Genomic DNA, 13,509 nt, shown 5'->3' on the forward strand with positions numbered 1-13,509 from the left:
CTACTGTGTCCTTCTCCCATACCCTGTAGATTGTAAGCCCTCAAAAGCAGGTTCCTCTCTCCTTCTGTACCAGTTTGTAACTCGTCTTGTTCATGCTTATTTCATTTGATTTGTATTATGTATGTATACCCCTTGTCATATGTACAGCACCATGGCACCTTAATAAATAATAATTGACATATAGGTTAATGTGTGATGAAACATTAATGGAGGTGTCCCTTTAAATACATCAGCACAGTCAAATACTCTAAAATTCCTCAACTAATATTTAATAGTATGCATTCATATTTAAAGAGCTAAAATCTCTAGTCTACAGTATTGGGGATACAGATGAGGGTACTGCGTTGACCACTTCAATGTTCATTTTGCCAATATTTCTTTATTTTAAAGGGGTTTTCTGGGATTTTGATACTGATAACCTATCCTATGGATAGGTCATCAGTATGTGATTGGTGGGGGTCCAACACCTGGGACCCTGCCTATCAGCTGTTTTGAGAAGGCCACGATGCTCCTGTGAGCGCCTTCTCCATGCTTACCAAGCACAATGCCATACATTGCATTGTGGTTGTGCTTGGTATCGCATTCAGCACACAAGTGCCAGTACCTTCTCAAAACGGCTGATTGGTGGGGGTCCCGAGTGTTGGACCCCGACCGATCAAATACTGATGACCTATCCTGAGAAAACCCCTTTAATATTGACATGGTCTAGAAAAATTACCCAATCTGTAACACATTTTCTAAAATATACCCAGAGTGAAACTTTGGATATTCTAGTGAATGGAATGTTACATTTTCCCATTTGTGTTGAACAAGAAACACTACACTTATTCATGTTAGTTTCTTTCATTTCTAGATATAGAATAACTGAAACTGACAATAGGAAATCACTCTTTAAATACAGGAAGACACAGTTTATGTTGTAAAGTGCCTCATTTTTCTTGTCTATTAATTCTGAACACTTAGTCTTATTTCACATAGGCAATACAAAATGAGTCAGGTTCTGTTCAGGGAAAATTGAAAATAGTTTTGAATCAGTCTGCAATTGCTTTTAGTGCTTCAGTTTTTTCGCACAGGAGAAAAATTGAAGAATAATACTTAACATCTAGCAATCATCAGTTAAAAATACACTGCATCCGGATTGCATCTGGATTTCCGTTTTTCACCAAGCACCCCATTCATTTTTTATGGGGCCAGCACTGTGTGAAAAATGCCCAATATAGAACATACTGCAATTTACACAGAGCCATTTAAAGGGAACCTGTTATCAACTTTATGCTGACCTCACTGAGGGCAGCATAAAATAGTGACAGAAATGCTGATTTCAGCGGTGTGTCACTCATGAGCTAAAAGTAAGTGGTTGCTGAGAACCAGCATCATAACCATTGCAGCACAGGCCTTGAAAAAGAGTCAAATCTACCTGAGAAGAGTCCTGGTTATTCATAATCTCCTGCTCTCCCCGCCCATCTGCTGATGATTGGCAGTTCTCTCCTAGAGAGAAAGGGAGAAAACTACGTAGAAGACTGTCAGTCATCAGCGGGTGGGCAGGGAGAGCAGGAATTCATGAAAAACCATGACTCTTCTCAGGTGGCCGGGACTCTTTTCCAGGCCTAGTCTGCAATGATTGTGATGTTGGTTCTCGGCAACTACTTACTTTTAACTTTTAAATGACGGAACGCTGAAATCATCTCACCTGTCTCTACTTTATGCTGCTGTTAGAATAGGCAGCATAAAGTTGATGACAGGTTCCCTTTAAATGAATGGGCAAGGATTCAATCCAGATGCTATCCGTTCACAAAATGCATCACATCCGGACAGAAAACTCGCTTGTGTGTTAGGCCTTAGGCTAATTTCACATGCGTGAGTTTTCCATCTGGATGATCTGTTTTGTGGATCATCCGGACTGAATCTTGGCCCATTCGTTTCGAAACGTATATGTATAGGCATTGTTTATCATTGACCATCTGTGGGTTCAGGAAAAATCACAGCATATTGTATATTATATGAGTGCTTTTCTTCAGTTTTTCTTTGTGTGTGGAAAAAATGAAAACACTGAATACAGTTGCACACAAAAGTGATTGAACTTGCATGAAAAAACTGCAGTTTTTCACTGAACATACCCTGACACATTCCATATTGTTTACCGTATTTTTCGCTCCATAAGACCCACTTTTTATTCCCTAAAAGTGGGGGGAAATGGCAGTGCGTCTTATGAAGCAAATAATAATGAGCGCTTCATTAGTATGCAGGACAGCAGGAGGCATGGTGAGCGGTGACTTCTAGTGCTCGCTGTACTCACTGCTCCCTGTCCTTCTTCCTGGGGACATGCTGCATGTGTCCTAACTGCCTACAGTGTCAGTATATAGGGCACGTGGCGCACACTATGACTTGACGCTGTACAACGTCAGCTCACAGTGAAGCATGGGCTGTAAGAAGACCAGGGAGCGGTAAATGTGGGACAGACCATCTGGAACAAAAGAGGTTAGTTCATTTATTGTTTTTTGTCTGATCTGAGGCCTGATAAAATTTTGGGGGTCTGATGGGGGCTGATTTTGGGGACTGATGGATCTTGGGGGTCTGATCTGAGGTTTGATGGATCTTGGGGTCTGATCTGAGGTCGGAAGGATCTTGGAGGTCTGATGAGAATCTGTACTGAGGTCTGATGGATCTTTGGGGTCTGATGTGAGGTCTGATGAATCTTGGGAGTCTGATTAGGGTCTGATCTGAGGTCTGATTGATCTTGGGGCTCTGTTCTGAGGTCTAAAACATCTTGGGGGTTTGATGGGGGTCTGATCTGAGGTCTGATGAGGGTCTGAACTTTAGGTCTGATTGAGCTTGTGGATCTTCCCTGAAGTTTGATGAGGAATGGGGTTCTGATTTTGGGGTCTGATCTGAGGTCTGATGGGAACTGATGATCCGATGAGGATTGGGGGTCTGACCTGAGGTCTGATGAAAAATATATATTTTTTTACATTCCTCCTCTATATCCTAGGTCCTTATGGTCTGGTGCGTCTTACGGAGCAAAAAATACGGTATGTGAAAGAGGCCTTAGAACGTGACCATCAGATAATGTAAATCAGTCTTTGTAGAGTTTTGTAGACCCTAATTATGAGTTCCCTGGCAGAAAGTATCACTTTAAATGGAGGGTTGATTTTCAACTTGTGATTTTCCCAGAAATACAATGTTGTGACTAAATAGAGTTTCTCAATCCTTTTTTTTTTTTTTTATAGAAAATGACTCTTTAACTAGAGGATCACTGTCATATTTCCAAATTTTCAGCAAATTTGCATCCTTAAATATTGTGATGAGCTAATATGGTAATGTGATTATAAGATTAGTATCTTAGACAAGCAAAATAAGATAAAGCCCAGAGTAAATAGCAGAACTTATCAAGGGAATGGAAACGTGGCACTATCGCCCAATAGGAATTTCAGTCTACACCAGCAAGAAGTTAAATACAGAAAAAACCCTGCAATTTTCTCTTTAGATGCATTTGAATAATAGACCAATTGCCAAAGTAGTGTTATAGAAGTGTAGCCTTCTGATGAGCTTTAGGCAGATCAGATGACTATAAATGTATTTGTTCATCAGTGTAGAAAGTTCATTTGTCTGAAAAATCCATGCCAATGCACACTGCTGACATTCAGAACATATTTCATACTATGCAGTATTATACAATGGGGTCACTGACATTGTATATTTAAAGTGACTCTGGTTCAAGAAAAAAAATGACCATTAACTGGGGAATGAACAGAACATTTATATGGTGACCTCCTTTTCATCTTTTCAGATGCAGATACACTAATCCTCAGGCTCTTCTTCTGACATCCAAGATTGCCGCACTGCTTTTCAGAATATCTGATGCATACTGAGCCCAAGACACTTCCTATTTGTCCAGCCCTGGTCTTGGATTGGCTAACAGTATTCACATGACCAGTACTGGCCAATCCAAGAGCAACAGGAAGTGTGTCTTGGGCTATCAAATGTACAGAATGCATGAGTTTGTGTGAGAATCAGTGTAACCATCTTGGATGGCAGAAGAGGGGTCTGAGAATTAGTGGGTCTGCAAGTAAAAAGATGAAAGAGGTCACCATTCAAGTGTTCTGTTGATTCCCTAGTTAATGTAAAGTTTTTTATTTTTTATTAACTGGGGGGGGGGGGGGGGGTCGCTTTAATTTATATTATATGCTTTTGTGGGAAAGGAAGGCTGGGGGTTGTGATATGGTGAATATCAACCTTTATCTATCAAGGTAAAGTTCAATATTATGCCCATTTAGTGAAGCAAGAAAAAAAGCATAAAACCAAAACTCATGGTGCAAAATTTACCTACAGTAATGGGAATACTTCTTGATTCTAACAAATATTCTCATTTTGTGTAGTACAGGCCCACTTATATATATGGCCTTTATATACATAACTGCATTTCATTGTACTCATGCAAGTCTGTTGGATTGGTTGTTGCCAGTGCATTTAAGAACTAGCTTCTATTTATCTGCCATTTTCATGCAAGAGATATTGATAATTCCAAACCCTTTTAGATATTGTCACAATCGGTAGGGATAAGGGCAGCCCTGAGCTCCACCCACACCACTATCCCTACCTACTTGCATGGTCTGTCCTAACCGACGGTGCACAACTGGATGGCAGTCCCTGGCTTAAGTACGTGCAGGGGCCTACAGGAAAGGAACAAGGTGGAAGAGAACAAGAGACTAAGACAGAAAGGTAAGCTACCAGGCTGCGTAGAAACTAAACAAGCAAATAACAAACCGTAAGCAAAATCAGAACACAATGGAAGCCGAGGTCAAGTGCCAGGAGGTCACGTCAGTGCAAAGGAATAACAAATGGTCAAAGTCAAATACAAATCGAGGTCAGGAGCCGGGAGATCACGTCAACACAAAAGGATTACACAAGATCGAGGTCAAATACAAGCCGAGATCGAGTACACAAAATCACACATGCAGGAAAACGCTAGTGAGTAGAAAGACCAATCACAGGCAACTTGTGGCCAGCCTGTTAAACCAGGCCAGACTGAATGGTCACATGACGTGGCAAGACAAAACTCTGAGCGCCGACTCATATCCGTTGGCGCTCGTCCCTGCCCCTGCTCGTTGCCTAGGGGATGGCGGCCACTGGCCGCGCTAAGGAAGCATGCGCCGCCGGGTCCTCCCCACCCCCTTGTTACCAGGGAGATGAGGACGCCGGCCGCGTCCGATGCTGGCTCCTCCTCCCTCTATATCAGCGGGACGCTGGCAGTGCTGCAAGGAGGGAGTGCACCGCCGGCTCCCTGTTACAGTACTCCCCCTTCCACGAGGGGCCACTGGACCCTTACTCACCAGTAGCGTGCATTTTATTAGCTGGCACCCAAGACCTCTCTTCCGGACCAAAACCTCTCCAGTAAACCAAATACTGCAAAGAATTCAGAATTTTCCTTACATCAAGAATTCTAGAAACCTCGTATTCTAGTTGACTGGCAACCTCCACTGGCGGTGGAGATTCCTGTGCAGGAGATACAGACTGCACATATTTTTTGAGTAGAGCTTTGTGAAGCACATTATGAGTACGAAAGGAGTCAGGTAACAGTAACTTAAAAGACACAGGGTTAATGATCTCGATAATCTCATACAGGCCAATAAATCGAGGTGCAAATTTACCCGAAGGTACTTTAAGACGCAAATTCTTGATGGACAATTGATGGACAACCACACCTTGTCTCCCAACCCAAAATTTACACCTTGAGAACGCCTTTTGTCCGCATTAAACTTCTGAACCTCCTGGGCTTTCTTCAGGTTTAACTGAACCTGGGCCCAGACTGTGCAAAGTTCTTTAACTACAAAATCAGCCTCCGGAACCTGGGAAGAAGACGGCGAGAATGAACAAAATCTCGGATGAAACCCCACATTACAAAAGAAAGGACACATACCGGTAGACAAGTTCATCTGATTGTTAATGGCGAATTCCGCCATGGACAAGTATTTCTCCCAACTATGTTGGTTGTCAGAGACATAAGACCTTAAATATTGTGGGATGGGTAGAGGTCGCAACTCACCCACCGGATGAGACCCAGGAGTCTTGGACCTGGCACAAACCTCACAAGAGGATACATATGAATGGACATCTCTAGACAAAGTGGGCCACCAATAAAACCTGGAAACTAGTTCTTTGGTGGCGTTAATACCCGTATGACCACTAAAGACAGCATTAAGACACTCACCTAATAGCCGGAGGTGCAAATGACCAGGGACAAACAACTTATCTTTAGGAGACAGTACCGGAGTCAAGCGTTGTCCAGCCGTTATCTCGGTTCTCAAATCAGAGGAGACTGAAGCCACAATGATACCTGCCGGCAATATAGGTTCTGGTGGAGCGTCAGGAGATTGAAAGGCACAAAAACTTCGGGATAGGGCATCAGCTTTGACCTTTTTATTTCCTGGCCTGAAAGTAATGCAGAAGTTAAAACGAGTAAAGAACGATGCCCACCTAGCCTGTCTGGGATTCAAATGCTTAGCAGATTCCAAAAACGTTAAGTTCTTATGATCAGTAAGTACAGTGACACCGATATTGAGCCCCCTCCAAAAAGTGACGCCATTCCTCAAAGGCCCATTTAATCGCGAGTAACTCCCGATTTCCGATGTCGTCTTTTCTCTCAGTAGGAGAGAACTTACGAAAAAAGAAAGCACACGGTCTTAAGTTAGTGAGGGTTGGTGACCCTTGGGAGAGTACTGCCCCCACCCCATCCTCAGAAGCGTCCACCTCAACCACAAAAGGTTTCTCTTGGACTGGTTGAACCAATAATGGGGCGCCAACGAAACATCTCTTAAGTGTTTCAAAAGCCTCTATAGCCTCTGGCGATCAATTGACTACATCCGCCCCCTTCTTGGTTAAATCAGTGAGAGGCTTAGCAATCACAGATTTTTTTTTAATGAACTTCCGGTAATAGTTTGAAAAACCTAAAAAGCGTTGTAACGCCTTAAGAGAGGAGGGTCGCACCCAATCCAAAATAGCCTGCACCTTCCCAGGATCCATCTTAAAGGATTGGGGTGTGAAAATATATCCCAAAAATGATATTTCCTGAACTCCAAATATACACTTCTCACCCTTAACAAATAATCGGATCTCCCGAAGAACCTCCAGTATCTGTCTAGTGTACATAATATGCGAATCCCATTCAGGTGAATAAATTAGAATATCATCTAAATAGACGATCACAGATTTCCCAATATATTGTCTGAAAATGTCATTGCCAAAATTTTGGAAAACCGCCGCATTGCCGTTGCATTACTTAAATCAAACGGCATCACTAAATATTTGTAATGGCCCTCAGGGGTATTAAAGGCCGTTTACTACTCATCCCCCTCCTTAATTCGGATAAGATTATACGCCCCCCTAAGATCAAGTTTAGTGAACCAATGACCTCCAAGTATTTGATTAAACAGGTCTAGGATCAACGGCAAAGAGTACCGGTTCTTAATAGTAATTTTATTTAGCTCCCTGTAATCAATACATGGTCTTAATCCGTCGTCCTTTTTACCCACGAAAAAGAACCCCGTCCCCATAGGGGACACTGAGGGTCTAATATGACCTTTTTGTAAACTTTCCCTCAAGTAATCCCTCATAGACTGTCGTTCTGGACCAGACAAATTATAAATACGACCCTTAGGGTACTTGGACCCTTGGATGAGGTCCATGGCACAATCATAGGGTCTATGAGGGGGAAGAAAGTCAGCATCAGTCATAGAAAAAACATCTGAAAAATCGCTAATATACTTAGGGAGAATTTACGACTCCATAGAGACACTAGCTTGAATAAATGGTAGACAGCGGGAATCACAATTTACCCCCCATATCTCTAATTCGCCTGTGGACCAGTTGATAACTGGATTATGAACTTGGAGCCAAGGCATACCAAGAACTATCTCCACTGGCAGATTTTTCAAAATAAAAAAAAAACAACGCTCCGTGTGAATGGCCCCCACTACCAAGGTCACCTCAGGGGTACAATATTCCACTGCAATAATGTAAATAGGGTTAGTAAGAGACAAAATGGGCACCCCTAGGGAAAGGGCGAATTTGTGGTCAATAAAATTAGAAGCGGACCCAGAATCAATGAATGCCTCCCCAGAACCTTTACACGTGCCAAAAGAAATAGCCACAGGTAACAATAGTTTCTTTTTTACCACCTTGGGGACTACCTCATCCTTCTGGGCGTCTGGACGCGGCAATTTCCTGGAAGTAGGAAGTTTAGGACATTGCCGCAACCAATGATCTGTTTCACCACAATAGAAGCAGGCACCCCTCTGTCTTTGATCTCTCATGGTCATTTTGAGCTGCATGGGTTCCTCTAGGTGATCCTCCAATTTGGTTCTCAAGGGAGGAGAACCTGGTTTAACTACCTCCTGTGGAAAAGTAAAATGTTCTCTTTGTATCTCCTTGATACGTCGGTCCAGTCTAATGGCTAAAGTCATCGTCTGTTCTAAAGTGTCCGGCGAGGGGTAACTGACCAACATATCTTTCAGGTCCTCAGAGAGCACTAACCTGAACTGGCACTTAAGTGCAGGATCGTACCAGCCAGAAGAAACACACCATTTTCGGAATGCGGTGCAATATTCCTCCACCGGCCTGTTCCCTTGACTAAGAGACTTTAATTGAAGCTCTGCCACTGCCGACTTATTGGGTTCGTCATAAAGTATACCTAGTGCCTGAAAAAACACCTCAACAGTAGTCAGACAAGGGGAGTCCGTGGGGAGAGAATAAGCCCATTCTTGCGGGTCTCCCTGCAACAAAGAGATCATAATGCCTACTCTTTGTTGTTCAGAACCCGAAGAGTATGGGCGTAAACGAAAATAGAGTTTGCAGCTCTCCTTGAATATAACAAAATGCTAATGATCTCCTGATAACCAATCGGGCAACTTAACATGAGGTTCAAGATTCTGAAAAGAGGAGGCTGCTATAAGCGAGGTCTGAAGCAACTCCTGCTGCTGCCTCTCTGCCAGTTCCTGCACCATTTGGGCGTGATTCTGCACCTGATTCATAAGGACTCTCATGGCGTCCATGGTTTAGGTAGGGCCTGTGATTCTGTCACAAACGGTAGGGATAAGTGCAGCCCTGAGCTCCACCCACACCACTATCCCTACCTACTTGCACGGTCCGTCCTAACCGACTGTGCACAACTGGACGGCAGTCCCTGGCTTAAGTACATGCAGGGGCCTACAGGAAAGGAACAAGGTAGAAGGAAACAAGAGACTAAGACAGAAAGGTAAGCTACCAGGCTAGGTAGAAACTAAACAAGCAAATAACAAACCGGTCAAGTGCCAGGAGGTCACGTCAGTACAAAGGAATAACAAATGATCAAGGTCAAATACAAATCGAGGTCAGGAACCGGGAGATCACGTCAATGCAAAAGGATTACACAAGATCGAGGTCAAATAGAAGCCGAGGTCGAGTTAAAAAAAATCACACATGCAAGAAAACCCTAGTGAGTAGAAAGACCAATCACAGGCAACTTGTGGCCAGCAAGTTGCTTGTTAAATAGGCCAGACTGAATGGTCACATGACGTGGCCAGCGTCATGTGACCCTCCGTCAGCCCCAGCCAAAACTCTGAGCGCCGACTCATATCCGTTGGTGCTCGTCCGTGCCCCTGCTCGTTGCCTAGGGGATGGAGGAAGCCGGCCGCGCTGAGGAAGCGTGCGCCACCGGGTCCTCCCCACCCCCTTGTTACCAGGGAGATGAGGACACTGGCTCCTCCTCCTTCTCTATCAGCAGGACGCCGGTGGTGCTGCAAGGATGGAGCGCACCGCCGGCTCCCTGTTACAGATATAATGTCTTCTTGTCAGCTGTAAATCACAAAGAACCAGGTGACGTCTCGGGAGTTGTTCATCCATATTATAGGGTGCAATAAGCGAAATTGTGCCATCTGGTTCGATCGTTTTCTGAACATTGGTTCTATAGCATTTTGACCACACAAATTGTTACATAATGGAAAAATTACTACCCCATTGTATCATATGAGACTATTTGATAGTGGAGTTTCGCTTTAAATGATTTCTTGGAGTTTGGGCAAAAAAATTTATGATCAAATGTGATAAAATGATTAAAGTGCCATTATACCCCACTTTTTCTCATCCCTGTCCCCTCTTCCCATTTACCTTGATTCATCTGTCTGTGGTTCAGATTTTCTTATTCTGGGTTCGGTGATTTTCTACCTGACCATTTGTTCTCTGCTACATGTTCACTTTTTCTGTGTGAACTTTTGTTAATATTTGCTCCATGGCTTGCCATGGCTTTGATAACTGAAAATTGAAAATGCTAAATAAAGAATTTCCAAAAAAAAAAAGTGCCATTATACCCCACTGTTCCAGTGCCACCACTCCGGCCTTCCCAGCTGCCAGTCTTTGTATACTTGCAGTTGTGACATAGTCAAATACCCACGTGAATGTCGTAGCCAATCACTATGGCTAGCATTGTTATACACTCTACCTAATCATTTAGATAAAGCCCCAAATGAAATTCTCATACATTACAAGCTTAGAAATGAATCGAGCTTGAGCTTCAGTGTGTTGTAGAGCATGTAGCCTAGTATCGTCATAGCAGTAGTTCAGCCCAGTGTGTTAAAACTTCAGGATTAAAAAGGTCACTGACCAGACACCTGGAGGGTGGTTAGATGTGAGTTATAATATTCTGAAAAGCATGTAGGTGAAATAGGCAGCTTTACGGCAAGACATGTTGAAGTTTTAGGTGAAATACTTTGACCAGAGACTATCATGACAGTAAGGCTGGGTTCACATCACGTTTTATGCCTCCGTTTGACGTATATGTTACAAATAAAGGATACAAAAACGCAGCACACCACGTTCTTGTATCCTGCACAGTCCTATGTTTTTTATATACGTTAAACGGATCAGAAAAACGTGATGTGCACCCACCCTAAGACACGACTAGTAGCACACCTGTATATTAAGAAACCAGGTCTGACCGCACATTGACAAAGACTTGTGCCTGTTCTGTGTTTTTGATCTGAACCTGATCTGAGTGCACATTGACATAATTGGTTTGCTGGACAGAGCCTAGGGCAGGTTAACATGAATCTGAGTCTGTGTGGTAACATATCGCGGAGTAACATATCGCAGGTCTCTGCAGTCTTAATACTCCTACACAACTTTGGAGGGTCATTGAGACAAGGTAGATCCCTACGTATCTATAGAGGGACTCTCTCTTTCTGCGATGTGTCTACTTTTAGCCCAAATGTGGTAACATAGGGCTATACACAGATGATTTTATATTTAACTGAACAATAAAATAATAGGGATTTTTTAGTGGGTTTTTTTGTGTTCAGGGAGCTAAAACCAACTGTAAAGGCTACACAGAGAAAAGGTATAATTAAAACAATTGCACCTGTTTTTTATATTTTTGACCTGATCCTAGTTTTGGCTCACAATAAGGCCTCATGCACATGACAGTTTTTTTTAGCGGTCCGCAAAACGGGGTTCCGTTGTTCTGTGATCCGTTTCCATTTTTGTTTCCGTGTGTCTTCCTCTATTTTTGGAGGACCACCAGACATAAAGGAAAGTAAAAAAAAGTCTAAGGCCCCTTTCACACGGGCGAGTATTCCGCGCGGATGCGATGCGTGAGTTGAACGCATTGCACCCGCACTGAATATCGACCCATTCATTTCTATGGGGCTGTTCACATGAGCGGTGATTTTCACGCATCACTTGTGCGTTGCGTGAAAATAGCAGCATGCTCTATATTCTGCGTTTTTCACGCAACGCAGGCCCCATAGAAGTGAATGGGGTTGCGTGAAAATCGCAAGCATCCGCAAGCAAGTGCGGATGCGGTGCGATTTTCACGCACGGTTGCTAGGAGATGATCGGGATGGAGACCCGATCATTATTATTATTTTCCTTTATAACATAGTTATAAGGGAAAATAATAGCATTCTGAATACAGAATGCATAGTAAACTAGCGCTGGAGGGGTTAAAAAAAATTAAAAAATAATTTAACTCACCTTAGTCCACTTGATAGCGCAGCCGGCATCTCCTTCTGTATTCTTTCTTTAGGACCTGGGTAAAGGACCTTTGATGACGTCACTCCGGTCATCACATGGTACGTCACATGATCTTTTACCATGGTGATGGATCATGTGATGACCGGAGTGACGTCATCAAAGGTCATTTACCCAGGTCCTAAAGAAAGAATACAGAAGGAGATGCCAGCTGCGCTATCAAGTGGACTAAGGTGAGTTAAATTTTTTTTAAATTTTTTTTAACCCCTCCAGCGCTAGTTTACCTTGCATTCTGTATTCAGAATGCTATTATTTTCCCCGCGCGCGCCACCATTTTTAGCCCCGCCCATTATTAAAAGCCCCTCCCACATATAATAGGCCACACCCAACAAACACTGTACAGCTGAAATTCTATAGTTGAGGCCTGTCTCTACATATCATACGGAGAGGGGAGGGTCTGTCCTGGCTGCACTGCCTGCTTATACAACAAGCTACAGCCAGGAAGCTCCTCCGCTCTCCTACCTCCCCAGATCCTGCTCAAGGCCTCTGGTTCCCCCTACCATCTGTCACCCGCCTGTGGCCTGCTGTCCCCTTTGGCCGTCCTCACCCAGCTCTGAATCCTCCTTCTGCAAATGGCAGGGGGAGGAGCCGGAGCATCTCCACTCCTACATAGCGCCCCATACCGCTTACATCCAGTGATGTCATCTTTGTTGTAGACGTTCTCTTTCTTTATCTTCTCCATTCAGACCAGACCGCCATGATGATTTTTCAGCCATCTCCCGTCTCTGCAGAGATTAACAAACAGACATTAGTTTCCCACATTTCCATCATCTTCTGAACACCCTTTCCTGCCACTCCCAATACTATACTGCAGAAAAAGTCCCCCTGGAAATACTGCTACCACACAGATAGTGTCCCTTCAACAATTATTGGCACACAGTAACTGTGCCCAGACACTAATAGTATAAAGATAATGTCCCCCAAAAATTATTGTGCTAAGCTAATCCCACCAATAGAAATAATTCTCTGCCAAAGCACACTTAGTAGTAATAATGCCCCTATAGTACCCATACTAGTAATCATGTTCCTCATAGACCCCCAGTAGTAGTAAAGCTAATACCCCCTAGTAGTAATAATTCTCCCTATAATATGACAGTACATGAAATACCCCCGCTTAGTGCCCGCAGTTGAGCTAATGTCCCCATAATGTATGCCAGTATAAAATACCCCTATATAGTGCCCCAGTAAATGCCCTCATAGTGCTCCTCTCGCCCTTTCCCATAGTGTCCCCCATAATATGCCCCTTCTAAGTGCCACCATATGCCCCAATAGTGCTCCACTCCCCCATAGTGCCCCCAAATAATGCCCCATAGTGCCGCTCTCCCCTATAGTGCCAGTAAAAAATGCCCCCTTAGTGCCACCAGATGCCATAATGCCCCCTATAATGTGCCAATAAGAAAAAAGGCCCCTTTAGAGCCCCCACTTCCCCATAGTGCCCCCAAATAATGCCCC

Source organism: Bufo bufo, chromosome 4, assembly GCF_905171765.1.
Source record: "Bufo bufo chromosome 4, aBufBuf1.1, whole genome shotgun sequence".
NCBI lineage: Eukaryota > Metazoa > Chordata > Amphibia > Anura > Bufonidae > Bufo > Bufo bufo.